Source organism: Lepisma saccharinum, unplaced genomic scaffold (genome assembly GCF_977018435.1).
Source record: "Lepisma saccharinum unplaced genomic scaffold, izLepSacc3.1 HAP1_SCAFFOLD_173, whole genome shotgun sequence".
NCBI classification, from domain to species: domain Eukaryota; kingdom Metazoa; phylum Arthropoda; class Insecta; order Zygentoma; family Lepismatidae; genus Lepisma; species Lepisma saccharinum.
The window spans coordinates 117,303-144,477 of NW_028142974.1; the positions used below are offsets into that span (position 1 = coordinate 117,303).

The 27,175-nt window shown below is 39.0% G+C and overlaps 1 long non-coding RNA gene across 1 annotated transcript in view; it reads right to left on the reverse strand.

Annotated features, from left to right (window-relative positions):
• LOC145982452 (uncharacterized) overlaps positions 1-5,682 on the reverse strand; it is a 36,747-nt gene extending 31,065 nt beyond the window's left edge. The window contains exon 1 of the long non-coding RNA XR_014441056.1: positions 5,673-5,682. This is a non-coding gene — a long non-coding RNA (uncharacterized LOC145982452). The remainder of the gene's footprint in view (positions 1-5,672) is intronic.
• Positions 5,683-27,175: the final 21,493 nt, after the last annotated feature.

A 27,175-nucleotide genomic window follows, 5' to 3' on the forward strand; every position in this document is an offset into this window, starting at 1 on the left:
AGTCTCAACAATTATATTTTTTTGCTTAAATTTCCTATAATTTATACAAACAGTAGCATACATCACGTCCTTTGGTACAACACTGTCAACAGCTAATGTTACTTTCCTCGTCCTAATAAATTTACTTCCAACCAGTGACGGCGCCAGGGAAATGTGACTGGGGGGGGCAGAAGGCTGGCAACAAAATATTGTAAGGGGGCAGTCACATTAAAACGCCCGAAAACACTACACATATATATACATATATAATAATACTTATAATAATAATAATTATTATTATAATAATAATAATAATAATAATTATTATTATTATTATTATTATTATTATTATATCATGTATGGTGTTTTGTGTTTGTATTTTATTTAGAGTGGACGTTTACTGCCTAAATTTACTTCTTGATTACGAGTTTATCTCCACATGATTCGTTTTAATACAGACATTAATTCTTTTTTATTGATAAGTTGCGTTGTCTCTAGTGGCCTATTTCAGTATTGGAAGACATTCATAATTTTATAATTCATCGTCTTTCTTGAGATGAAACTACTGATATAAATATTTTAGTTATAAGATAATAATATAAATGACGAAAAAATGCTTCGAAGAGTTTAATTTTCTTGCAAAATAAACGTGACGTTGGAAGAAATGAATCTTAGAAACAATGTAAGGCACTTCTCCTGTAGGAGAATTCTGCTCTATGTGCTTTGGAGAACACATTGCCCACCTTTGGTACGTCCAGGATTTGACATTTCTTCTCAATGGCAAGAACAGCCAAATGAGGCAGTTTGCATCCAGCATCCTGTTTCGAGCAAGCCTTTTCAAAGATTTTAAGGACAACAATCTTCGTAATGCTGAAGAGTTTTGGGCAAAATTTGTGTTTCACCTTTCAGGGAAATGTTATCACAGGATAAAAAAATCAGACGAAGGTTACAGTTATCTCATAATTCAAGACATATTCTGACCCTGGCATTACTTACTCTTACTCTACCACTCCAACGTATGTCTGTGCTACACAATTACAGGCACCTATGGAGTTCGTGGGAAGAAGTTCTCCGATTTTGATACGTACGTGAAAGAGCGAACCTGCATCCAATGATTGAAGAGTGGCAAATCCTAATAAGCATTCTTTTACCTGCCCGCGATATGTTTTGAATCGAATTTTAAGTGTAATTTGCATTTTAAGGTTCACGTTCAATACATTTCCAAATAATATCCCCTCATTAGCTTCAAGAGTATCGAAAAAATTCCCTTTGTTACGGTTTTCTCAGACTCATCATCTTGAAATTCAAGTCCGTGAATAGTAAGAAACCGCGATGAATCCACAACAACTGACACGTAGTGTCGGGTTTTCTTCGATCACCTTTGGTCCTGGGTTCGATACCCAGTGGAGGCACTTTAAACTATTAGTCCAATCCCGATTGGCTTTTCTGTGCATGAAGTGGACTTAAAACATCAAATCAACCAACCAACCAAATCTTGAATCAACTTTGAATGTCTTTTAATAATTAGCGTTGTCTCTAACTACCACGATTAGAATAATTTGACCGTACTATAGATGATGTCTTCTGGTCCTGAAAATATTCGTGATGTTTTAAAACCATCCACATTCAACACTTTTTCCCATTTCTTAAGACTGGTTAAAACTTAGGTTAATCTCGGCTATTACAGGACATAAATGAATGAGAAATCACCTATGCCCAGTTCGGCGCTCGAATCTTGGACGAAACAAATTAATATGTGTTAATCAAGTTGGTATTATAAGCAGGAAAGTGATATCATATAGAATACACCACTTTGAAAAGGTGAAAATCGTCATACTCTTATAAATGAACTCTCTTATTATTCGATATTTAATTAACCTCAGTTGGAGGGCCCGAGGGGGGTGGGTGGCGAAGTGTCTGACATGGGGCGTACACCTGCTTCCTCTGGCTTCGTCACTGCTTCCAACCCTCTAATAACTTCGCTGATGATAGCCTCACCTTCGAAATGGAAGCTTGTGTGTCGGCGAATAATACAAAGCACTTGTGTTCACTGTCCCTCTTTCATTCAAAGTCTGCCGTTTTCCTTTTCAGCTTTTCCTGCAAAACTTCCTGTCAGCAAGCAAAGCAAATTACTTAATTTTTATTGCCTCTCTCTTGCATCAACCTTCATTCCTACTTTAGGCCTGGATTTATGGCACTTACCCGCTACTGCAGGTCAACCTCGCCCCTATGTTTGGTGTTTACCCCCTCAAGCAACGGTGTCCATTGTTCAAAGCGAAACCTCTGTCAGTGAGGAACGGCGAAAAATAGTCTCGGAATACACCCTGGCCGTAAACAGGCTCCCGCCACCCTGACATTGGTGTCAGCTTCCCTCTGAAGTTTGATGAAACTACTTTGTGAAATTTGTTTAGTAACGATTGAAAATGTAGACAGTAGATACTACATGTATTTTGCTCATAAACTTGAAGGCTAAATTCACAGAATAAAAAGAACAGCTACAACATTCCTTCATCTGATTTACAGAAAGGCTAATCGGGACTGGACCCACACTTTAAAGTGGGATTCAAATCACTATGTTCCTTCACCGGGTATCGAACCCGACACCCCTTGATTACAAGGTGACGACGCTACCACTGTACCATCGGGGAGTCCCCATAGAACAACGTTTCCTTCTACGACGATTATACAGAACTTAGTGCACTTCCTTCATTTCAAATCTATTCTATATCAGGCTCAGTATTTCGTTATTACAATCCAAGGAATAGTATTCTCCTTAAATAAGAAATAAAAAAATAAAAAAAAGCATTGGAAATAATCTTCAAACGGACGTAAAAAAATCGAATCCAAAAACCTGTAGAATGCCTGAGTTAAACAACAAGAATTTTCTCAACAAAGACATATCTGAAATTTCCATAATATTCTAAAAATTTCGCAACCCGTGCAAATAATCACGTGGTAAAATCTTGTCATGGTTCCCTGTAAACACTAAATTAAACATTAAATCACCAAATTACTTCTTTCCATAATACCGTATTTTCTCCTCCTCTTTAGCTCTCAGCTGTTCGGAGTGGGATAATGCAAGATTATTTGTCCCTAATTATCTCTTTCTCTTAGTCTTGCTAATATCTTGGACTCCTTAATAACTTTCCCAACAACTCCTTATCAATTTGTACTGCCATGTTTCCCACAATGTTTTTCCTACTTCCTAATAACATTCACTTTTGTACACCCTTTGATGTAAAAATTAAATAATAATAATAAACCCTATCCGTCGGTCCGTTTATCTTTCCAACCTATAGAGCTGAGACTATGTTTAGAAGATAAATCTCGGACTCAGATACTCCACGATCTTTTGGCCCCTCCTTCCACCTTCTCTACCTGCCCTTTTACTTGGTGTTATTCAGAATTGTATTAGTATCTGGAGTACTATCCTAACATAAAATTATTAACCTGGAATGAATTGAAAAATAAAAATGGGGAGTAACCCTGTGTTTCGAAAGAGTATAGAAAATAAGTTTAGGTATTCATTCATTCATTCCTCTCTCTAGAATAGTCTAATTTTGACTTAACACACGCTTATCAACGTTTCTAATTGAAATACCTTTTTCCAAGCAAACAAGTATTTGCAACTGATTAAATATTTTGCTTTTATTTTTTCGAGACATTCGAGACGAGACGAGACTTTTCAAAAGCCGTCCCGTCCCGTCTCGTGTCTCGTCTCGAAAACGAGACGAGAAAGGCATTCCGTCTCGTCCCGTCTCGAATTTCAAAAGGCTTGTCCCGTCTCGTGTCTCGTCTCGTTTTCGAGACGAGACACGAGACGAGACGGGACATGTCCCGTCCAGTGAGCAACACTAAGTGTACTGCAAAGGACATAATCAGCTCAGATCCTATTACTTCTTCATGGTATGTGACGTAAAGTTTGCGCCCAACCGTTTGACGGCGTTAGTGGTTATCGCATCTCCTTTTCCACAGCCTGTAGTACACAACCTCATCTAGACATTGTTCTTGTTCTGGTGTTTAATATCTGCATACTGCAACACTGTCGTTTTGTCATTTCACGTGAAATCACATTGAAGTGATGCATTCACTTGGCCGGTTACACGTCATAGCACGCAAAAACTTCAACCGTTACCATGGTTTTGGGCCAGGGCTGAGAAATATCACATTTTTTCGCCACGGATCGACGAAGCTTTTAAACTTAAAAAGAACTCCTCGATGTTGGGCATACATCTTGGTATGGTAGTTCGGGGCGCAAGCTAGGCCTATGTGATCATAGGTACGCCGATAGCCATGCATTGATGATATGCACAATACTGCAACCATTCTACGTTTAATAATAAAGCTAGCCTAAGGAATAATTTGGAAATAAAAGGCTAAAGAGCAAATATTGGCTGAGTTATCATTGCATATCTCTTGGTGTGGTAGTTCGGGGCGCAAGTTAGGTCTATGTGATCATAGGCTTGCCGATAGCCACGCATTGAGTTTATGCATTTTAGTTGAGTCAATTCATCGATAAAGAGAAATCCTCGCCTTCGTCTCAAGTACATTTGCATTATAATTGCAATAAATAAAGAATAAACCCCTTTCAGTTTATACATACTGCAGTAATGTGGTTTTATTTTTCTGTGCTGTGAATATTGTCTTTGCCTAACACTATCCCTGTACCTGAGAGGAGTCTGTGTACTTCACCGAGTCTCATCGTTCACCGTTGAGTATTATTAAGTTAATATTAATAGTAAAATAATACAACGCGTCAATTGCAAGAACGTTTCACGTTAACTATTCGGAAGAAATTTTCAATATTCACTGACAGCGCCGTTAATGCCATTGGGTAGTGGTTTTGTTGTAAAATAACTTCATGTTATAAAATTTCGGTTTTGGTTTTTATTATATCGATAAATCCAAATTATAGTGTGTCGGTCCCATGGGACCAACGCGGTGCCAACAGGGAAGCATTCATTCTGTGCTTCACCGGCGATTGAAAAGCAACAATCAATTTTGCGAAAATGCATTCTCTATTTTGAGCTTTATATTTGACCTGCTTAGTTAGAAGTATTCTAAACAAATTGGTCTCTGAAAAAGGAGGCCGAAAAACAGCAGCGAATAAAGTGAAGAGCGTTGTTACTTTTTGCGAAGGGTGTGAAGGTAAACCACATATGTTTATTATTGCTTCAATAAAGTTCACGTGGAGTGATAACAGTTTTCAACTGTTGACTGAAAGTTTTCAAAACTTTTGTGAAAACATTTGCAATGCAGTAATATAACTCACTTCGTTTACAAAAATATGAATATTACGTACTGTATGTGCTGTATTATATTCTTCCTATGTTCCCAAAATATATGCCATTGTATGAATACATATTTAAAATGTATGCTAAAGATTATCTCGTAAGTTGGTGCATATTATAAAAAATATCAAATAATACAAAAATATAAATAAAATATTAAAAACATAAATGAAACGTATATTCCACATAATTGGTGAAAAGAGCGTACAGGCAACAAATGCAAATATTGTACCCATTCTTATAGGGACGCCTCGCCATGGAGTTACATAGGTGCAAATAGCCTCAGTGTTGACGCACCAATACCACTGTCTAATTATATATACAAATACAACAAATAAATTAAAAATAAATAAATATATTGAAATGCTGTATTTATATAATGAGAGAATTCAGGTTACTTACCCAATAGACGTCCTAAGGAATAAACATGCTTCTTATCAATAATTATAATAAATATTTTTAAAAAATGGCTTTGCTACTTATAAGTTGCCAAAAATCCATGTACCGTTGGATTCTAGGCCTTTCCAATATGAAATATGTTACTCGAAGGACCGTTGGCCTGTCAGAATGATTCGAATTAGACGTTAGCACATCGCGCTGCGACGCCAAGGGTCCCGGGTTCGAATCCCGGTCGGGCTTGGTTGTTTGTGAATGTCCATTCATCAATTTCATCATTTCATCACTCATCCCCATCTTCGCAAATTAGCCAAGAGGCACAAAACGCGAAGTAAAATAAACTAAATCAATCAATCAATAGACGTTACAATGTCGGTCCCATGGGACCAACACGGCCTCATAAGAAATCTTGATGTCGGGCCCATGGGACCCGCACGGCAGTTAACGTGTTAAAATGAAGAGGAAAAATACTAATTTCATTGACGTTTGATAAAACATTATATTGAAATATCTTCTAACGTTGTAGGGCTCAAAACCGATGGCGGTGTTTATCCACCTTTGAAATTCGGACAGTGTCTTTGGAAGTTGAGGAACGTAGACATTGTCTTTGATGAAACCCCACAGGAAGAAGTCGCTCGCTGTGAGGTCTGGTGACCGAGAAACCGCCATTGGGGACGTCACAAAAAACATGCTTGAGAAGGTTAAAATGCGAGTACTGCCCGGACATCTGCCGTGTCACACATGGATCACACATATGCGTAGACCAGTCCAAAACTTCAGACGTCCCTCTTTCACGTCATGTATTCCTGTACATTATTGGTGAAATTATAGTCTTACAAAACCGACCAATAATTTGTGGGCACGATGTTCGTTTACTTGTTTGAATTGTTGTTTTAAGTCCACTGTATACCTACATAGGCTAATCGGGATTGAATCTACAGTTTAAAGTGGGACCTGAATCACTGTGTAATGTGCCTCCACCGCTTATCGAACCTGGTACCTCTTGATTATAAGGTGACGACATTATCAATACGCCATCGGGGATACCTTGTTGGAATAAAGTTTATTGCTTAATGCTACAAGCAAAGATATAGATATTTCACCACTGTTCTTTGCATACATATAATGTAGTGTTGTCACTGTATATTCAAGACAAGAACAGCAGAGTTGGACAAGGATTGCATGTGCCACCCATAGAGCATGACAGAGTCATAAATGTCTGCAAGAGTGTGTGAGATAGAGAGAAAGAGATGACATAGACATAGAGTTTCTGCTCGCACCGTCGCCGTTTACCAAGCATAGACTTCTGGACAAGTAGTGCAAGAGAATACGAGTGCTGAGACAAAGATATGAACTACTTACTTGATCCTCAACCGATCCTCTGCATTGTAGGCTGTGAAACGATGCTACGAACAGAATAGAGATTACTTGCAGCAGCATCTTGGTCCCTGCAGAATGTCTGATGCGTACCAAGCCAGCACGCTGGTATATATTCAGATCATTTGACAGGAAACCATAATGGATTGATTACATCACGAAACCACGTTGGATGAAACTACGACCACAGCTAGACCTTCAAAATGATTACATCAGGAAATGACAATAGTTTATATCCTGAAATAACCGCGATGGATGAAACGCAGATCGTTGTTGACTGTTTAAACCGATATTATGTGAGGAAACGATAAAGGTTTCACATCCTAAAGCTTGCTGACAGAATCGATATGAATCTTTTAAACGATTATAAGCGGAAGCGTTGTCGGCACAGATATATGTCATACGCAAGAACCGTGGAAATACACATTTCGTGTCTACATCAATTCTAGCTAAAAGTACGATAAATGTTATTGCATCAAATTTCCTCTGCTGTTTGAGAAGGACACAGGATCTATTTGATCAAGGCGATACACGTATTACGTGATGGAAGGAAGGCAAAGCTTCAGGAACAGAATATGTGAACAACGCTAGAACTAACTTTGCAGTAAGGAATGGAATCTTCTCTCAATGTCTCTGCGAAAGAGGCTCTGGAGCCCCAGAGCTTCCAATCAATGGGTTCTTGAGAGATAAGCTGGGAAGTAAAGGCGACCCGACATTCGCCTGATCACGTCGCTTCCACAATGACAGAGATAGAGAATTTTGGAGCCTTACCATCGCATCAACCAGACGAGAAATCTATCCTAGGACTCACACATGGCATTCATCTCAAATAGGCACGATTAGGAGTTTCTTTATACTCTAAACAAATAATTTTCTGTATTTTATTTGTGCGATGTGGTAGGTGTCCTATTATCTGTCGCAGCTAACTGTGAAGCAGGCAAACGAAGACAAGTCTCTGCGCAAGTAGTGACGAGGGACGGCTCAACCAATGAACACGTAAGAGGAATGGAATTGCGTGGAGTGGGGGAAAGCGACTGCCTTCACATCAGCTTGTACTGCTTTGTTTTGGCAACTCCTTCGCTTATCTCACTCTATGCGCGGCCTTGCTCCACAGTTAGCTGAGACAGGGTATACATTTCAAAACCGGGCTGAGTATCAAGTACATCTCACAATGGTTTGTTGCCAACCACCCTCCATGGAAAATGGCTTAACGCAGCACTCAACAATACCAGTTTGGACTTGGTTAGAATCTTTTGTAAACCTCTCGGACATATTTCAAGGAGGCTCTTTCGATTGGGTTCTCAACAGTTCCGCGCAAAACTTAAGACCAATCTGTTCCTCCTCTCTAACAACGCTTGTCACTACACCCGATGAGGTGAATCTATTGTCGTCTCTTTCAGCTCACCTTGCCCTAGGACCGGACGATATCAACAACATGTTCCTCAGGAAAACTGTGCAATCCCGTCTCCATTCGCTTGAACAGATGTTTTTCGGAAGGCATCTTTACTCACGCTTGGAAACAAGCTAACATCACACCGATTCACAAGAATAGTAACAAAAATATTGTTTCTCCTTACAGACTAATCTCCTTACTCTCTCCTCTGTTCATCATCTGTGAAAAAGTAATCAAAGACAGCCTGTACAATTTTGTTTCTCCGTACTTTAGCTCTAAGCAACATGGTTTTCTTCCTAGTAGCACCTGTCTTACAAACTTGTCTGTTTTACTTTCAAATGCTATGAAATGCATTTCAAATAATTCATAATTAGATGTAATATACTTTGATCTGGCCAAAGCCTTTCATACTGTTAGTCATCGCCTTCTGATTCACAAATTATGCAATAGATTCAACATTCATGGCAAATTTCTAACCCTTCTCGCAGATTACCTTAGCGATTGCCAACAACGTGTCGTTCTTCCAGGAACTGTTTCTAACTTTCTTCCTGTCCTCTCTGGAGTTCCACAGGGTAGCGTTCTAGGACCTCTCTTGATCATATTATTCGTCGATGAACTTGCCGACCATCTCACAGCTCCCTCTAGAAACTACCTTCTTTTCGCAGATGACTGTAAAATTTTCAGAGAAATCTCCACTTCCGAAGATACTCATCTTCTTCAGAATGACATAACAACATTTACTTCCTGGTGCCTGACATGGGACCTTACATTACATCTTGAAAAGTGTACTACTCTCACTATCTCTCTCAAGAAGAACCTGTTAAAGTCATCTTACTCCATCTTTGGCTATAACATCAAAGCAATATTCTATCACAAAGACCTAGGCATTGTTTTCGACTGTTTTCACTGAAATTAGTGACATCTCAGCAGTCACCTTGTACTTCAAATCATTCATTTCCCCAATAACAGAATACTGCTCTCGCGTCTGGTCCATGTCATGTCCCACTCACCTCTCCAGAATCGATTCAGTCATTCACTTCTTCCTAGCTATAGTCCTCACAGGATTCCCTCATTACGCAAGTTTTCATCTACGCATCTCTTGCCTTTTCTAAACTTACAAACTGCTTATCAGCGACGTTTTCAGAATAATTTCAGTTATTTATACAAAATTGTGAATGGCAAAATCCGCTGCAACACACTTCTTGAGGAATTCCACTTTCGAGTACCTATGCGTACAACACGCAACACAAGATTATTTTATACAAGAAAACCTAGACTAGAAATTCAAAAAAGGTCTCTCTTTTACAGACTTGCAGCACAATACAATGATCAAGTTTAATATTGCTCAATTTTTTGTTTCTTACCTTTCACGTTTAATACTGTTCTGTCGTACCAAAAAACCGTGATTTCAACAATATTTTAGTCTGCCCGGTAGTACAGTGGAAGCGTAGTTGCCTTGTAATCAACAGATCCCGGATTCAATACCCGGTGGAGGCGCAGTGGTTCGGATCAGACTTTAAACTGTAGGTCCAGTTCAGATTAGCCTTACTGTGCACAAATCTGATTTAAGACACCAAATCAATCAATCAATCAATACACAATGGTGTTGGTCCTATGCTGCTTGTCGTGGCAGTTCCATATCCCTATAGTAATAGTGCTATTATCAAGCTACATATAGCATAAACAAGAAACCGTGTAAGTTTTCTATTCCCAGGATCTTCTTCTTGAATGCACAGCTAACCGTCGTCAAATTTGTCGAGTGGCAGGTAAGCTAACACAACACACATCCGAACATAAAGTCCTTCATTCATTAGTCCCTACGGCTGCACGCAAAATATCCGTGTGGGTGGAACTGTGTATTGCCTAGCTCTCCCGTCTCCCAGCATTGCAGAAATTGTGCGTAAATTTCCGTGTGCGTGGAACTATGCATTGTCTAGCTATTCCTCCCCCAGCACTATAGAAATTGTGCGTCAATTTCCGTGTACGTTGATCTATGTATTATCTAGCTTTTTCCTTCCCCCTGCATTGCAAAAAATGTGCGTAGATTTCAGTGTGCGGGGAACTATGCATTTTCTAGCTTTATCATCCCCCCAACAATGCAGAAATTATGTGTAAATTTCCGTGTGCGTGGTATTATTTATTTTATAGCTTTCCCTTCCTAAACATTGCAGAAATTGCGCTTAAATGTCCATGTGCGTAACTACCCTGCACTCATTTCGATTTTCATAGGTTGTCCTTATTGCGATTAGTGTAGGAGAAATGAATGCACCAGGAGCAGATACTGAGATTGCGACTGTAAATGCGAAAATAATTTTGTTTATTTCTTCTCAGAACCGCTCACAACTTCGATTATTTTAAACATCCCGAGCGCAAGGTCTTACATTTGTTTCTAATGTAGGCTACGTGCACAGCTTCCACTGAAATTTTGAAAACTAACCCACCATATTTATTTCCCTTATTTGTTTATACAAAATCGGGGCTGACATTTAAGTAATGAAAATTTCGTGTGAGGGAGTAAATGCTTTATTGCATCCTTTTTTCTTATTAATAATATTATTATTTGCTTTAAAAAAAGTGTTGAAAGTGGACCGGGAAGGAAGGAATTGGATGTTTGCTGATGACATTTCGGGGCTAACTTTATTTAATTTGTTTTTCATTGACTAGTATTGTATTAATTATTTAGTATATTTTTCAGTCAATAACTCTATATATAACGTCGCAATCGGGTAGGATGTAATGACTAATCGAGATCGGCTAAAACTAAAAATTATATATATATATATATATATATATAATGTCGTCTTAATTTCGCAATATGTTATGTGATCATCACTTATATATTCAATATTTCATGCCTAGATACATAATATAATATGGCAACTTATTTTCATTCTGTTTGTAGGTTGCGGATCATACCATCGCCGTGCCTTCTCTGTACGAGGCAGACGGTGAGTACTGATATGTTGTGTTAAGTTTCAAACATAAGATAACTCGAAAATAAAGCTATATATTACGACAAAATCAACATTTATTTACTAGGAAGACGTAAGGCATAGAGTTCAATTATAATGTACTCGTGTGTGTTATGCTTCTGTATTATTGGTCAGAAGGTGTTCCCTCCCTTCTATGTCCTTTACAGTGCCGCAAGCAAAGTGTATATTCACTGTGGAGGAGAGCAAAGTGACATATGTGGAAGGTGAAGGTGATCTGAGATGCCAACACATGTGTCACACACGAAGTTACCAATTTCGGAAAAGTATATGTTTTGTTTATTTGTTCTCCGTTGTTTCTTGTTTCCCTGGTGTCGTGAGGTATCTTGCTTGCTTTCCATTATGCTGCAAATTATATAATTAATGAAATTAAAATTGCGAAAGCTAAGAATTTGATTGTAATTCCAGATGTACGTATTACACAAAAGTAACAACAGGGAACAGTAACTCCCTTTTAATTATCCATTAGCCAATTCTCGTATACGTATTTCTACCAGTTAAGAGTCTTACATCTGATACTCCCAAAAGTCTCACAATAATCAGTCCAAAACTTTCAACATTTGTATGTAAGGGATTATGATTTTTGAAATAGAACTATAATCTTCATCCAGGTTTTGTACTAAGTCTAAACCACTGGCATATTCCTCCGCTTGAGATAGTGTCATCACTGGCACGTACAATGTAGGTGAGAATAGTATCTAGGAGTTCAGAGTTTAGGAAATTATTTTACATTTAGTCGTGCTGATTTTTGTTCGCTTGTAATAATTTTATCACCTCTAGAAACTGTGTTCTTCTTGCCTAGTCCACTGCTTTCGAAAGTAAGCAATTAAATATTCGCATGGGGAATAATCAAAATTATTGTGTCACATCCTCAGAGAAATAGCAAATTGAGAGTTATTTTTTAGATTGAACTGTATTTACGTGTCTGAAAATAATTCTCGATGATCAACGATTCTCATCCAAAGATTTTGATCTGCAATTCATGTAAAAACTTTAATTATTGCATGTCAAGTATTAAGTATATATACCAAATGTGGCTGAAATATGGGAAACTGCGTTCACCAATATCATTTATGTGGAAATGTTTTGAAAAGAAAACCAAACATTCTCGTCAAAATATGAGCATATGTGAGTTTTCAGTACATTATGAATGAAAGCACATTTTATGTTCAGGAATTTTCGTGGCATGTCGGTTGCAAAATCTCATTAATTTGCACAAATTCATTTTACAAGCTGACTCTTTCTGTAATTAATAATTTTCGCAGATAGTGCAATGTCAGTTAACACGTATGTGAGAAAATGACTGCAACAAACTATTACAATTATATCCTAAATACTCTACACAAAACCAATGGTTTGTACGTGACGTCAGGCAATGATCTACAATTAATATTCCTGACGGGTCAACCTTATATGCATACTCTGTCCCGATAATCTCTGGAGCGAGCGAACGAAAGCAAGTAACTGCGCAAGTAGTACAGGATTTGACCAATGAACAGGTGTGAGGAAAAGGCGACTGCAGTTAACAGCCTTTGTACTGGTTCGCTCCGCCCACTGGAATTATCCCCTTCTCTGCCGTTATGCGCGGATTTGCTCCACATATTCCCTGCAGGGGTGCCCAAAGGGGGGAGGGAGTGTTCATGACGCGCCTGCGTTAGGGAAATTTTTTGGGGGACACAATTTTATACCAATTCACAAAACTGGGGGGGATCGTATCGTTTGATTGACTTGTTATTGATTTTGAGTTTTGATTATTATGTACAGTTTTTCTACCTACCTGTGGGTGATCGCGGCGATAGGGTTAAAATAAAACACCACCTCTTATGTCTCTAGAATTGGTTTGCATGGAGGGGGCGTTTAATTGGCATTAATACAAGGTTCGACGAGCAGACAAACTGTGCAGAATAAGGTAGACTAACAAAGGCAGTCAGCCTAAAGTATCTAAAGTAAACATATATTGATTAAATATGTCTGTAGTATACATTGGCGCAAAAACAGGGACAGAGGGTCATTGCCCCCCCCAAACTTTCAGCGGAAGTCAATTCTAGGGTAACAAGGGGGGGCAAACATTGACGGCCTAGGACACCTGCAGGGGCACAGAGGAGCAATTACCCCCTTCGATTTCAAATTTTATGCAAATAAAAATAAATTTTGTAAACTTTTCTTGCATGCTTCGCTCGCATTATCTGCTTTTCTCGTTTTCGTCAAGTACAGAGTTGTAGCTAAGGACGGCGGGAGTCGGCCATGGGCACCAAATGATCTAAAAAAAAGTTGTAAAAGAGAAAATGCCATGGCGTCCAGTGAAATTTTTTGCGCCGTATTAAATCAATATTGTTTTCAATTGCCAAAATTGGGTCTAAAAATTTTCTTGCTCGCTTCACTCGCATTTTCCTTGTTTTCTGTAGTGTAATGTATTTAATCAATATGTGTTGTATATTTGTATTGAATAAACTTTGAATACATACACAATTTAGTGTTAGCTTGTTGCATATGTATTTTCAATTTTATGTCGCTCCATGTTCCATATGTGTAAAACATATGTTGTACATTAAAGTTACATATGTATCTTCGGAATGCATTTATCATTCATTATCTGCCATTCAAAAATACAATTTGTGTGCTTGATTTCCATTATTAACTAATGTGAAATTGACGGTTTTGAAAAAAATATTTCAAATAGTTTGTTCCAAACAAATGCTTTAGAACAGACTTCTACCCCCTGTTTGCATAATTTACTATTGGTAATAGTAATAATAATAATAATAAAGCCATTATTATTTTTATTATTATTATTATTATTGGTACGTTTATCCTGGTACTTGCCCCCCCAGACATTTTTTTTTGTTGCTGCTCTAGTATTATATTTTCCGCAAATTTTGTGTAACAAAAATAATTTGAGTGATTAATTCGGCATAAACGCTGGGGATGTTCTACATTTGGGGGGGGGGGGGTGCGTCATGGGCCTTGGGGGGATGAGCATCCCTGATTACCAGGATAGAATATAGCCTGTCTCTGTCCCTGCCCACCTCACAGCACAAACTTAGAACTTGGTTCTTCCTGCTTGTAGAAGTTTTAAACCAATTCTGGGAAGGATTCCAAGCTTTCAAGAGCTAACGTCACTTTCACCACTTCACTTCTACCCTGAAGATGAGAGTGACGTCAGCTCTGGAAAGCTTGGAAACCTTTTCAGAACTCACCTGGTCGATAGCCAGAGAAAATTTTCTTATCATTCGTCGCCATAAAAGCTTCAGAAATGTATGAACCTTTGCTTTGCCTTTGAAAGGGAACTGTGGACATACGTATTTAGTTTATGTTTAGTATAAAGGTTTTTCACAAAAATAACAACAAGATTTCGGAAATACCGCTAAATTAGTCTCAATTTATAAATATATCATAGAACGTACATTGCAAAACCGATAGTGTATAATACAGAAGTGAAGCAGGGAGTCGTAACGTACCCAATTTGCGTTACACGGTACGTTCCATTTTGTAGGAGGAAGAGTATGGTTCAACTGCTGGTACCCATGTAACGTAACGAAATGCAATATGTTATAGATTGACGTTACAAGGAACAAAATGTATTATGGTAGATATTAACGTTATAAAGGAACGTAACGAAATGAGCACATTGGAACATAACGTAATATGCAATATGGTATATACTACCGTTACAAGGCACGTAGTAACGAAATGCAATATGGTATATACTAGCGTTACAAAAACGTAACGAAATGCAACATGGTAGTAAATAACGGTACATAGGAACGTAATGAATGCAATCCTCCGTAACGGAATGAAGTGAAAGGCAATATGGTTATTTAACGTTACATAGGAATGTAGCAAAATGTAAACCACTGTAGAGGAACGGAACAAAATGCAATTGGGTACATACCATCTGCATAAGGAACGTAAATAAATTCAGTATGGTAGATGTTAACGTTACAAGGAAAGAACAATTCACAAATGTTAGCTAGTAACGTTATAGGCGCGTGACGAATATAATCTATTTAACATCAAGGAAGAAAAAGGGATAGCCAAAATCTCTTACCTTTCATTGGAACATTGCGAAAAATAACTCAGTATATCGTATGGGATTAATGTGAAATAGCCGTTAAAAATATGGTTGTTTGTAAAAAAATGAATTTCAACCAGGGTTGTTAAAGGGTCAGGAATTTTAAATCAATTCAATTCCAGTTCAGCAGGGAATATTAGCAAGCATAAATGGTTCTGGACTTTAAAGAGCCTTTTTAAGTATTTCAATTCGTTCCAGGGACCTTTTCTCCTGATCAATTGAAATACGGCACAGGGACCTTCTTTCCGGATCAATTTAAAGACGGTATAAGTTCCATATTGAAATGAAAGAATACGCAACTTGGACCGAATTTAAACTGTGCGATAAAAAAGGTTCCGGTCTTGTTGCGGAACCCAATAGAACCCACTAGAATTTATGGGTTCGTGGACGTTTAACAACCCTGATTTGATATTAAATTACATTTTTGGCTCGAAATTGAATAAAGCTTTCAACTAGTGTAGAAATGAGTAGCAATAGGCTTGCGTACGGGGTGCAAAGGGGAGGGGGAATGCCCCCCCCCTAATCATGGACATCTGTCGATATTTTAAACGCAGGGAAATATGCCATATGCATATGCATATTAACCCGATAATAGTGTTGCCCCTCAAGAAACACCACTTGGATTCTAAATTATCGCATTCATGCATCTCCATTATAATAATTAATTTAAATTACTATGACATCAAATTATACGTGTGAAATATATACTTTTAGCTGACATTCGTTTTCTAAAGGGGAGAGGTGGCCATCCTCGCCCTTCTTCCAGATTTCCCATGCCCCTATATTATTATACTTTAATCCAGAAATTTAGGGTAGAGGAATCATATCGCCGGTTATTAAACGATATTGTGCTCTTGAAGTAAATGAAGTATTTTGAAGCCGATGAAAGTTCACAAAGGAACAACGGCGGAAGAAGGTTCAGTGGCACAACCACAGGGGGTAGGGGAGATTAGCCCTTAAACTTGTACAGAAATCAATTCTAGAAGGTAAGGAAGGCAAACATTGGACTATAGAAAGAAAGGTTGCAGAATCTAAGAGTAGCAAGACAAAAGGATACTCAATATGGATTTAGTTTTCACGTCTTTCGTGCACTATTTCTTCCAGACGGCCAGGAGCACCTGCAAGGGGGCACAGAGGGACAATTGCCCCCTCTCGATTTCTATCTTTATACCAATTTAAATAAAGTTATATAAACTTGGACAGTTGCTGCTGATTACGGTGTAAGTTTTGCCCGTGTAAGGTAATAAATAGATTTATTATTAATTTTTGAAGCCGCACCGTTCATTTTTAAACACACTGTATATGAGTCATTGTGAATTCGAGTCAATTTAAACATTTTGCGTTGTTACGAGATTATCTATTAGGATAAAATTTGGACATAAACAATCTAAGTAGAAAAAATGCAACTTGTACAGGGTGGCTCAATAGGTCATTTAACACCCCCAGTACAAGGCCACTGCGGCATGGGACGTGAAAATAGCGATAACCAATCGTTGCCTGGCCAAGGGGGAACCACATTGACGTCACCCGCATGGTCGGCAGCCATCTTGATGTCCGCCATCTTGAATTCAACTTCAGAAATTTAAATGGGAAGGGAGTCGTGCGACATATCAAAATGGGCTAGCATTTCACCAGGAAAACAACTGTGACATTTGTTTTCACCTAACTTTAATTGTTGCAGAGTTAACAATACCACAAAGTTATGGCTCAATAAGTCACTTAACACCCCCAGTACAAGGCCACTGCAGCATGGAACGTGAAAATGGCGATGACCAACCAATCGTTGCCTGGCCAAGGGGGAACCACATTGACGTCACCCGCATGGTCGGCAGCCATCTTGATGTCCGCCATCTTGAATTCAACTTCAGAAATTTAAATGGGAAGCGGGTCGTGCGACATATCAAAATGGGCTAGCATTTCACCAGGAAAACAACTGTGACATTTGTTTTCACCTAACTTTAATTGTTGCAGAGTTAACAATACCACAAAGTTATAACACATGCTCAATATGACGTCCCTCTTGCGCAACACACACGTGTAATCGTCTCTCCCATGACCTTACCACATTCTGAAGAAGCTCAGGAGTTATTGCAGTACAGGCATCCACAATGCGTGTGCGCAAGTGGGCCAGATCCCTGATTTTCGTAGCATACACCATGGCTTTCAGGTGTCCCCAGAGGTAAAAGTCTAATGGTGTCAGGTCAGGTGAGCGTGCAGGCCATTCCATAGTCCCTCGGCGACCAATCCAGTGGTGAGGGAATTGTTGATCCAGGTACTGACGGACTATCATCCCATAGTGCGGTGGAGCACCATCTTGCTGGAACCATTCAGGATAGCTCCCATCCTCGGACAGTAAGGATGGTAAGATCTGCTTCCGTAGCAGAAGCAAGTATTCCTCTGCATTTAAGTTGCCCTCTATGAAAAATGGACCAACAAGTCGGGAACCCCAAGTACCACACCACACCATTAGCTTCCCGCCTCCCGTCACCTTGCTGGGATCTGTCCAATGTGGATTTTCGGGTGACCAGTACAGCAGATTTTGCTTATTCACCTCTCCCGACACATAAAAATTAGGCTCATCACTGAACAGAATCTTGCTACCGACGGCAGGGTCACGTTGCAGTTGTGCTATAGCCAACTCACAAAACTGCAAACGCCTGTCTGGATCGTCCTCACTAAGGTGCTGCTGCAGCTGTATCTTATACGGATGCCAGTGGTGGTCACGTACAATCCTTTGAATTGAACCCCTGCTGACACCGCTTTAAAGCGCCAGTCTCCGTGTGCTACGGGTTGGGGACTTTGCAAATGATGCCAACACCGCTACAGCAGTACCCTCATCCGTGGCTGTTTTCGGACGTCCATGTCGCGGCTTGTCATCCACAGATCCAGTATCTTGGAACTTTGCCAGAAACTGGCTGACGGCCACATGTGACACCGGTTGTCTTGCAGGATTGCGGTTATTGAAGTCTGCGGCAATGTCACGCGTACTTCTCTCCCCTGACATCAATATGATGGCAATCCGTTCCTCACGTGTTAGTGGCATTTTCGTTCAGATCAGGGAAAAAGGAAATGTGCTACTCTTGACACGATCAATTCATATCATCACTCTTTTAAACTTTTATGTAAAGACAAAACACAATCGTAATTCCCATGTCAACCAATACTACAAGATATGTACATACCGGTAAGTCAATATCCGGACATTTTCAGTGATTGGTCTAACAATAAATACCCCATAATCACATACTAACGATTATTTGAACAATAAACATTTAAGCAAAAAGGAAAGGACGTGTCACTCTCCCATGCGTAAATCGCCCTTAAATTTAACGTTAGGTGAAAACAAATGTCACAGTTGTTTTCCTTGTGAAATTCTAGCCCATTTTGATATGTCGCACGACCCGCTTCCCATTTAAATTTCTGAAGTTGAATTCAAGATGGCGGACATCAAGATGGCTGCCGACCATGCGGGTGACGTCAATGTGGTTCCCCCTTGGCCTGATAACGATTGGTCATCGCCATGTTCACGTTCCATGCTGCAGTGGCCTTGTACTGGGGGTGTTAAGTGACTTATTGAGCCATAACTTTGTGGTATTGTTAACTCTGCAACATTTAACGTTAGGTGAAAATAAATGTCACAGTTGTTTTCCTGGTGAAATTCTAGCCCATTTTGATATGTCGCACGACCCCCTTCCCATTTAAATTTCTGACATTGATTTCAAGATGGCGGACATCAAGATGGCTGCTGACCATGCGGGTGACGTCAATGTGGTTCCCCCTTGGCCTGATAACGATTGGTCATCGCCATGTTCACGTTCCATGCTGCAGTGGCCTTGTACTGGGGGTGTTAAGTGACTTATTGAGCCATAACTTTGTGGTATTGTTAACTCTGCAACAATTAAAGTTAGGTGAAAACAAATGTCACAGTTGTTTTCCTGGTGAAATGCTAGCCCATTTTGATATGTCGCGCGACCCCCTTCCCTTTTAAATTTCTGAAGTTGAATTCAAGATGGCGGACATCAAGATGGCTGCCGACCATGCGGGTGACGTCAATGTGGTTCCCCCTTGGCCATTCAACGATTGGTTATCGCCATTTTCACGTTCCATGCCGAAGTGGCATTTTACCGGGGGTGTTAAGTGACTTATTGAGGCACCCTGTATATCAAAATTGCCATGTCCATCTGATCTCCGAAAGTAGTGTTTAGCACGTCACATTTCAAGTATATGATTGATTGATTTGTTGTTTTGAGTCCACTTTATGCACAGTAAGGCTAATCGGGACTGGATCTACAGTTTGAAGTGGAATCCGAACCACTTGTGCCTCCACCGCGTATCGAACCCGGGACCCCTTGATTACTATGCGACGACGCAACCACTGCGCCATCGGGGAGGCCATTTCAAGTATAGTCCATGAGTGTATCTAGTATATGAACGAGATGTGTCCCTCCTCTCAAACAATACGTGGCTTGTTCCCAACGAACGAAGTGTGTCACTTATAAATTAAGTTTCCGAAAGCAGGCATTATGCATGAACAGAACAAAAAATACTCCTGAGAAATTACAAAAATTATAAGCCAGTTCGTGGCCGGGAGTTATTGACGTTCTTCCCCTCCCCCCAACCTATCCGCTTTAGGTTCCGGGTTCGAGTCCTGGTCTGTAAATATCTCTTTTAGGTGTCTCTTCGTCAATTTCATCTATTTATCATCCATCTTCATAGTTTCGATTAATTATAAAAGTGACATAAAAGCAAAGTAAATAAGAACAAATAAAAATAATTGCAAAATGACTACAATGTCAGAACTACATTTGAAAAATAAAATGCGAGCAGAAGATTCATTTCAAACAGGTATTTGGGTAGAATTGTGTAGACAGACAGCATGCTCCCGAAAGTTGCCAATCCACGTGTAGCATGACCTTCGATACTGGGGTTGCGCTTTTTCAGGAAAGTTTTCTCGACCTTCCTCAAGCGTCTTATCAAGAATGCCTCGGTGTTCGCAGCATTGCCAAGTTATTTTCCGTCGGAAAAAATCTTTTTCCTCCTATTTAATCTGCGGTTGGCTCTACAATACATCATATTAAACAAGATACAACAACTTAATTACGGCGAAGTATGTTAGAAACCCTGCATGCTCAAAAGCAGCTTCGATAAGGCACCTGAATTGTTTCGAGCTGAAGCAGGAAGTGGGCGATATTTATTCCCCCAAGGCCATTCCGTAAAACTAATGCCACGAGATGTTTCCTGTGTGGATTTGTGAGCATGAAATTGTAGGTTGATGATAGTACTACAAGACGTCAAGTGGATTTTTTTTCTGTTTATTATTTTATATAGCTATGCTACCTATATCGTTTTAATAACTAACTAATAATTTGATGAGAAGACAAACACGAAGAAGCCGGTCCCGTGGCAAATTGGTTAGCGTAATACACTGCGAAATCTAATGTCGGATTAGAGCCTGGACTAGGAAATATGGATGGGTCATTGTCTTTATACCACTTCCATAACCTATTACATCCTTTATCATCGCGATTAACCGAAAGTGGTAGACGCGAAATAAAAATAGAACCTTTGCATGAATGTCCGAAAGAGAGGCAAGGGCACGACCCACCTGGAAAAGGAAAGTCAACCAAAAATTATATATATCGCGCAATTGCATTTTAGCTATAATAATATATGTTAATTATTGCATGAACATGATAACTTCAAATTAAAGCAATGGTTTTTGAGGAGACAACACTGTTATGGGGGAACATGCACCTTGTTTGCCCCCCACCCCCCTGGAAAAAAAAACTACCTTGCTTGCCCCTCCCTGGAAGAAAATCCTGCAGACGTCCATCAACCTTTGGTATCGACTTCGGAGTATAAAGCTGCAACGTGCCACCACTCGTAACTCCAGGGTACGGAGATTCGAATTATCAACACACCGCTCCTTGCTCCGGCTGGTCAGTTGGGAGCACCAGTTCTCACCCAGAGATCGGGATTAAGACGATCCACCCTTCCTCCAGGAAGGAAACCACCGAATTGCGACATGTGACAGTAAATAAAATTCCAAATAATTTATAATTAAAATGTCGAAAATCGCGCGCGTACATACTGATTCGCACAAGTTAAAAGTTATAATTTATTGGGTCATGCACGATCGCAGGCAGTATAAGCAATTTATTTAACACGAGGGTCCGCGCACCGTCTTCACAGTTAATAGCAAGACCTCAACTGCGACCTCAAGCGCGAGGCGCAGCATAACAGATTGTTCTAACTTACAATACAAACTCATAACGTAAAATAACACAACAAAAACTGATAATTTATATAACACAAGTAGTGGAAGTGTATGGTTCTAAGTACTCCTTGTAGGTATGCCTAGTATTTAGCCTCAGTTGTGACATATTTTGATGATTTTGATGATTTTTTTAATGGATTTTACTGCCTTCGACGATGTTCTAGCCCTATTTTTTGCTCAATCTTGTTTTGGGACTTTTTTTGTAAGGTGGTGGAGCTCTTCTTTGTAGGTATGCCATGATCTTACGTGATATAACTTAACCTATTCACTTTTTTTACAGCCTTTTACGGGTTAAAATAACCTACAAAGTGTAAAATGATTGTTTCTACGCAACCCTTGTAGGTGGACTTAGTATTTAACCTCAGTTGCAGCGGAGTATACTCTGGGTCACCTAGGTAATCGGAGATGACCCGACTATAATTTTTTAAAAAAGTTGTTTTTTATTTCTTCGCAATATTCTTCCGAACCAATCTTTGATTCGCATATTTCTTTACTTCCAGCGCGCGAATGTTTTTCAAACGTTTGCCGCTGAATGTCCGAGAGGCTTTCAGCCACTTTCTCCAGCTGGTGGAATCTGGTGACGTCAGGGTGAGATTCCACCGGCTCCCTTTAAATCCCTTGACGGGAGGGGAAGGAAACACTGCTTCTCAGGCGCGGTTATTCCGTGGCAAGGGTAAGCTGCTTCTGGAGAGAGTCCATCGGTCGCACTCTCCACCCCAGAGCCTTTGCCGTTCCCTCTTCTGCCATTCTTCCCCGGTGGCCTTTGTATCGTAGGAGCTGTGTTGTTTACGAAAGGGAAATTTCTCAGGAAACAGAATTCTGGGTTCGCAAATTACGTACTGAAAAGGAAAGTAGAGAAAATACATCTGAAAGTGCGCGAGAAACAGAGAAATGTGAACAACATTTGCGAACCAATTCTATGTTAATTCTCATTTTACATTTGCTTCTGTCTTCCTGATATCTGCTATTTCAACAGATATTGTCATAGGAAAAAAAAAGCTTTAATATTGAAGATGACGGTAATTAAATAAATTAAAATTTTAACTAGAAATTCAAGAAATTACACCGACCTCTGTGGCGGAGTGGTTGCCACAGCTCCCTACGACGTCAGAGCTCCAGGGTTCGAATACCGGGCTGGGCATGGGTGCTCTTTGTAAATTTCCCTTCATCAATTTCATATCATCACTCGTAGTGATTAGCCAAAAGTGGCAGAAAAGCGACGTCAAATAACAATTTAATAAATCGATTAATGAAGTAATTAAACTATTTATATGCTTACTTTTATTCATTTTTGTATTTTTAAATGCGTGATTACTTTCTTTGTAGCCTTCAAAACCAGTGAGTATTTCTTTCACAGAAATGAATAATTTTTAAAAGGGAAAGCTATCAGAAATAAATTATATATATACGTACACATATATTAGGTAATTTAAGTTGCTTCTCCCCCCTCTCTAGATTAATAATGATCATAATGATAAAAGATGTTTGAATGTAAAATATATAAACAAAAAACGCAATGATTCCAACTTATAGAACCTCGCGCATCGCAGGGAATATGAAGTCTGTGTAAAGCAGTAAAGGAACCACAATAGAAGATTGGCGCAGGGAATTGAATGCGTGTTGTAGCGATTCGAGAATTTAATATTTGTTTAGCTGTTAGTGGTTTAGTATTCGTGCTAGTGCTGTGTTTAAAGTTAAAGGCGATGGATATAATATAATATTTTCGTGTGAAAATATTTGGAACGGGATCTTTTCCGGAGAAATTGCAAATAGTTAATGTAGGTAGGCCAGTAGAATCTCTTGTACCACAAGTCTTGAACTCAAACTTCCGTGTATAAAAACAAAAATCAGGAATGCACGAGTAACTGGGTACTGGGGTAACTTGAATTTTACACTTCAATTAATATTGAGGGTTTTTATTTCACTACCGAATTCCTTTCATATTCTTTGTTACAGGTTTATTTCTTATAGATTTATTATATTATCTTGTTTTATTGTTTGAAATTCTAAACGTAGATTAACTGCAAGTGCAATCACAACAATTATTCGACAGTGGTCGCAACAATAAGGTAACATTTTTCACACATACATTCGTAAATCCTGTATGAATGTTGAGGTAAATTTTGCAGGGAGACTTCAGGAGTGGGTGGATGAATCAAGTGTCTGAGATTACCCACTAGTTAAAACCAGCATACGCCACTGCTCAGTTGTGACATATTTTGATGATTTTGATGATTTTTTTATGGATTATGTAGCATTTGACGATGTTCTAGCCCTATTTTTTGCTCAATCTTATTTTGGGACCTTTTTTGTAAGGTGGTGGGGGCCCTCAACGTAAACGCCTACGGGCCCTCAGCGTAAACGGCTACGCCCCTTTTTTCACGATGTATGTCGTGGCAATAGGTTCAATGCACCCACTACTACTTTTGTAGGGTGGGAGGGGCTCGCAGTGGGAGGCAGGGCTCTTGTAACGCCACGGGTAATCCACATGTATGTATGTATGTAATGCGATTTGTGGGAAGAGGGGGGGGGGCAATTTTGAACTTACAGCTTAATTAATCTGCATGCATGCTTAATGTTTGACTTCTTTATTTCTAGTTCGACATGAGATACACATAATTTTACTTTTTGAAGTACAGTTAATATTTCTGATTAATTTTACTGTCTAAAAGTGTGATCTATCGTAAACTAAATTAACCTCACTCGCCCACCCGCATATAGCCTTACAGGTGACTCAAAGGCAGAAAGTGATGCATAGCGTGACAGGTGAACTAAACTAACCTCACCCACACACAAACACTATGCCTTACAGAGTAAGGCCGCTATATCACTTGTAAGGGCCAACACACAAGATGTATTGCAAACTAAATTAACCTTCGACATAAACCATGGACGCATATACCAAGCCTTCCAGATAGGGAATAAGCAACTCACCTCTTGCAATTGTATAACGGGGAAAATTAAACTACAGCTACCAACACTGTTTGAGCTGCTTTCGACGAACAGTGTTACCAAACCTACACTTTGCAAATAGGCTCTACATCTAGAAGCTTGAAACATATACCCTGGCAGAGTATGCCAACTTACCTCATGTAAAAATATTACCTAGTACGGTTAAGCTGTGACATACAACTAGCGATCGACACGACCCATACAGCACACCAAGTTTCAGACATATTTCAGAAATATTGCAATCTTTCATATACGTTTCTAACATTCTGGTTTCGCGTTGACGTTACAGAAAGCATCACATGAAGTCCCAGTTTTGTTTCTGAAACATTGCAATGTTATAGTTTCATTGTCTAGTTTCTGGAACGTCTCGGAGACATTGCAACGTTGGATTCAGTTATCATCGGCCATCCGGGAAATTTTCCGAGTTGGCCATGTTGTGTTTACGTTCAATCCTGATCGGGAGTCGTGCACATCTTATGAAGAATAATGTTGTTTATTGAGTGGTAAGTTGAATATTATTAATACCAAAGTGTGTTTAATTGTGTTATACTTATGCACGATATATATTTAATCTGTCTTGTGTAACGTGTGTGAGAACGTGAATGGAAACAAGGCAGGCGTTATCAAACCAGTGTTTAAAGAAGTATTTCGTCTTGTTTGTTTAATTGAAAATACATGATGTGAAGAAGCATGGAACTTCTCGCACCTCATGAAACTAAAATAACAGGGAATAAAGTGCTTACCTATAAGCAGTGCACATTTATAGTATACCGAAAATAGATTGAATGGAAGAGACGGAAAGTACTTGTTGCTGAAAATATATAATTTTTCGGTTACATTATAATTACCACCTTCCTAATTTTGTACAAAACTTGCCCTCTTAAAAAAAGTTTCTCACCTCCCTGTGCATAGTGAAGAAGCGTAGAATATTTTGAACTACACAAGTTGTTACGTTAGTAGTTTTTATCTAATAAGAAATACGTTTCTACAAATTCATTCTGCGATTTCGATACGTAAATCGAAGGCTGCAGCATTGTCACGTGCAATTTTTTTTTAGCTGTGTGGATTGTAGCTCGAGTCTTAGCGAACAGGCTACTACTGAAGATCACAGCATGATTTACATGGTGCTCCTATAATTCAGATTCTAATTTTACAGGACGCAATGAAATGTTGCTGCATTACAATTACCACAGCTTGAAGTGGGTGAAAGAACAAGTAACAGAAACAATATTTTTTTTTAAATTTATTTGCTAACTAATTTTTGTGTTTGGATTGCGATAATTTACCTTAAATCAGCGATGCACACAAGAAATACTTTTCCCAACTCTGTGATTACATTGCTTCAAAATATAATTGTCGCATTATTGCAAACTTATGTAATCAGAATTTGATCTAAATATGGAATATACAGCATCCACCAAAGTAAAATTTTGACAGAGTGACTAGTGAAGCTAGCTTAGAGTTGTTTCACCAGGTTTTAATCTGTGCATGCGAATAATCTCTGACCGACCTGGCCTGTTACACTGTCACACACATTCTTTAGTTATTGGTGGGTATAAATATTACATTGGTGTCTGTTTACATGCAGGCGATCATTACTTTTTTACCTCCACACCATGCAGTTGGAAAAATGTATCATGTATGGACTAGTGTATCACGTGATGAAGATAATATTACATTCATAAATGGTTTGGTCCTAGTTCCAATTGTTTAATTACAATTTCATTATGGTACACAGGCATTTTTTTCATGGTTCAATGTCTGTTTACACATGTACTTCAGAGTTATAGCGTATCAATCCCTAGGATTGTATGTTTATTTTATTAAGTCTCTCTGAACGCTTCATGTTGACCAGGGCATTCACTTGTTTTTCTCAGCTGTCTCAAGCCTCTTAAGTAGTGTATTTGGTGGTAGGGAGAGGACAAGAAAGGAAGAGCTTGCTTCAGCAGATTTGTTTACACTTAAACCTAGCTCAACATGAGCATATGAGCTGTTTGCTCTAGTGTGGAACTCTGCCTAATCCAAGATTTTTGTAAAAATGCCTTCTCAGAAAGGAAGAGCTTCTTAGATTGATTTGCCTATACTTACAAAAGGCACTTCTGTGAGATTGTTGTCCATAATCCTGTCAAAAATATGCCCCTCTTGATATTTTTTTTTTTACCCACACCTAAAACTAGGCCATCCTCACCTATATACACACCCACACCCACACCTACACATATTTACTTCCAATTTAAGTTCAATTGGATACTGGGTTCAAATTGTATATTAAAACAATGCAATTCTTCTAGAATTGCTCCATGGCTCTCTTATTTTTTACATCATATGTTTACATGTTTCATATTGATTAATGTGTGAAATTTCTGAGTATTAAAGCTTTGCGTGCAAACAAAATTGCAGAAAAATATGCCCCCTCGGAATTTCCCGGCTGATGTAATTTCTGAGTAT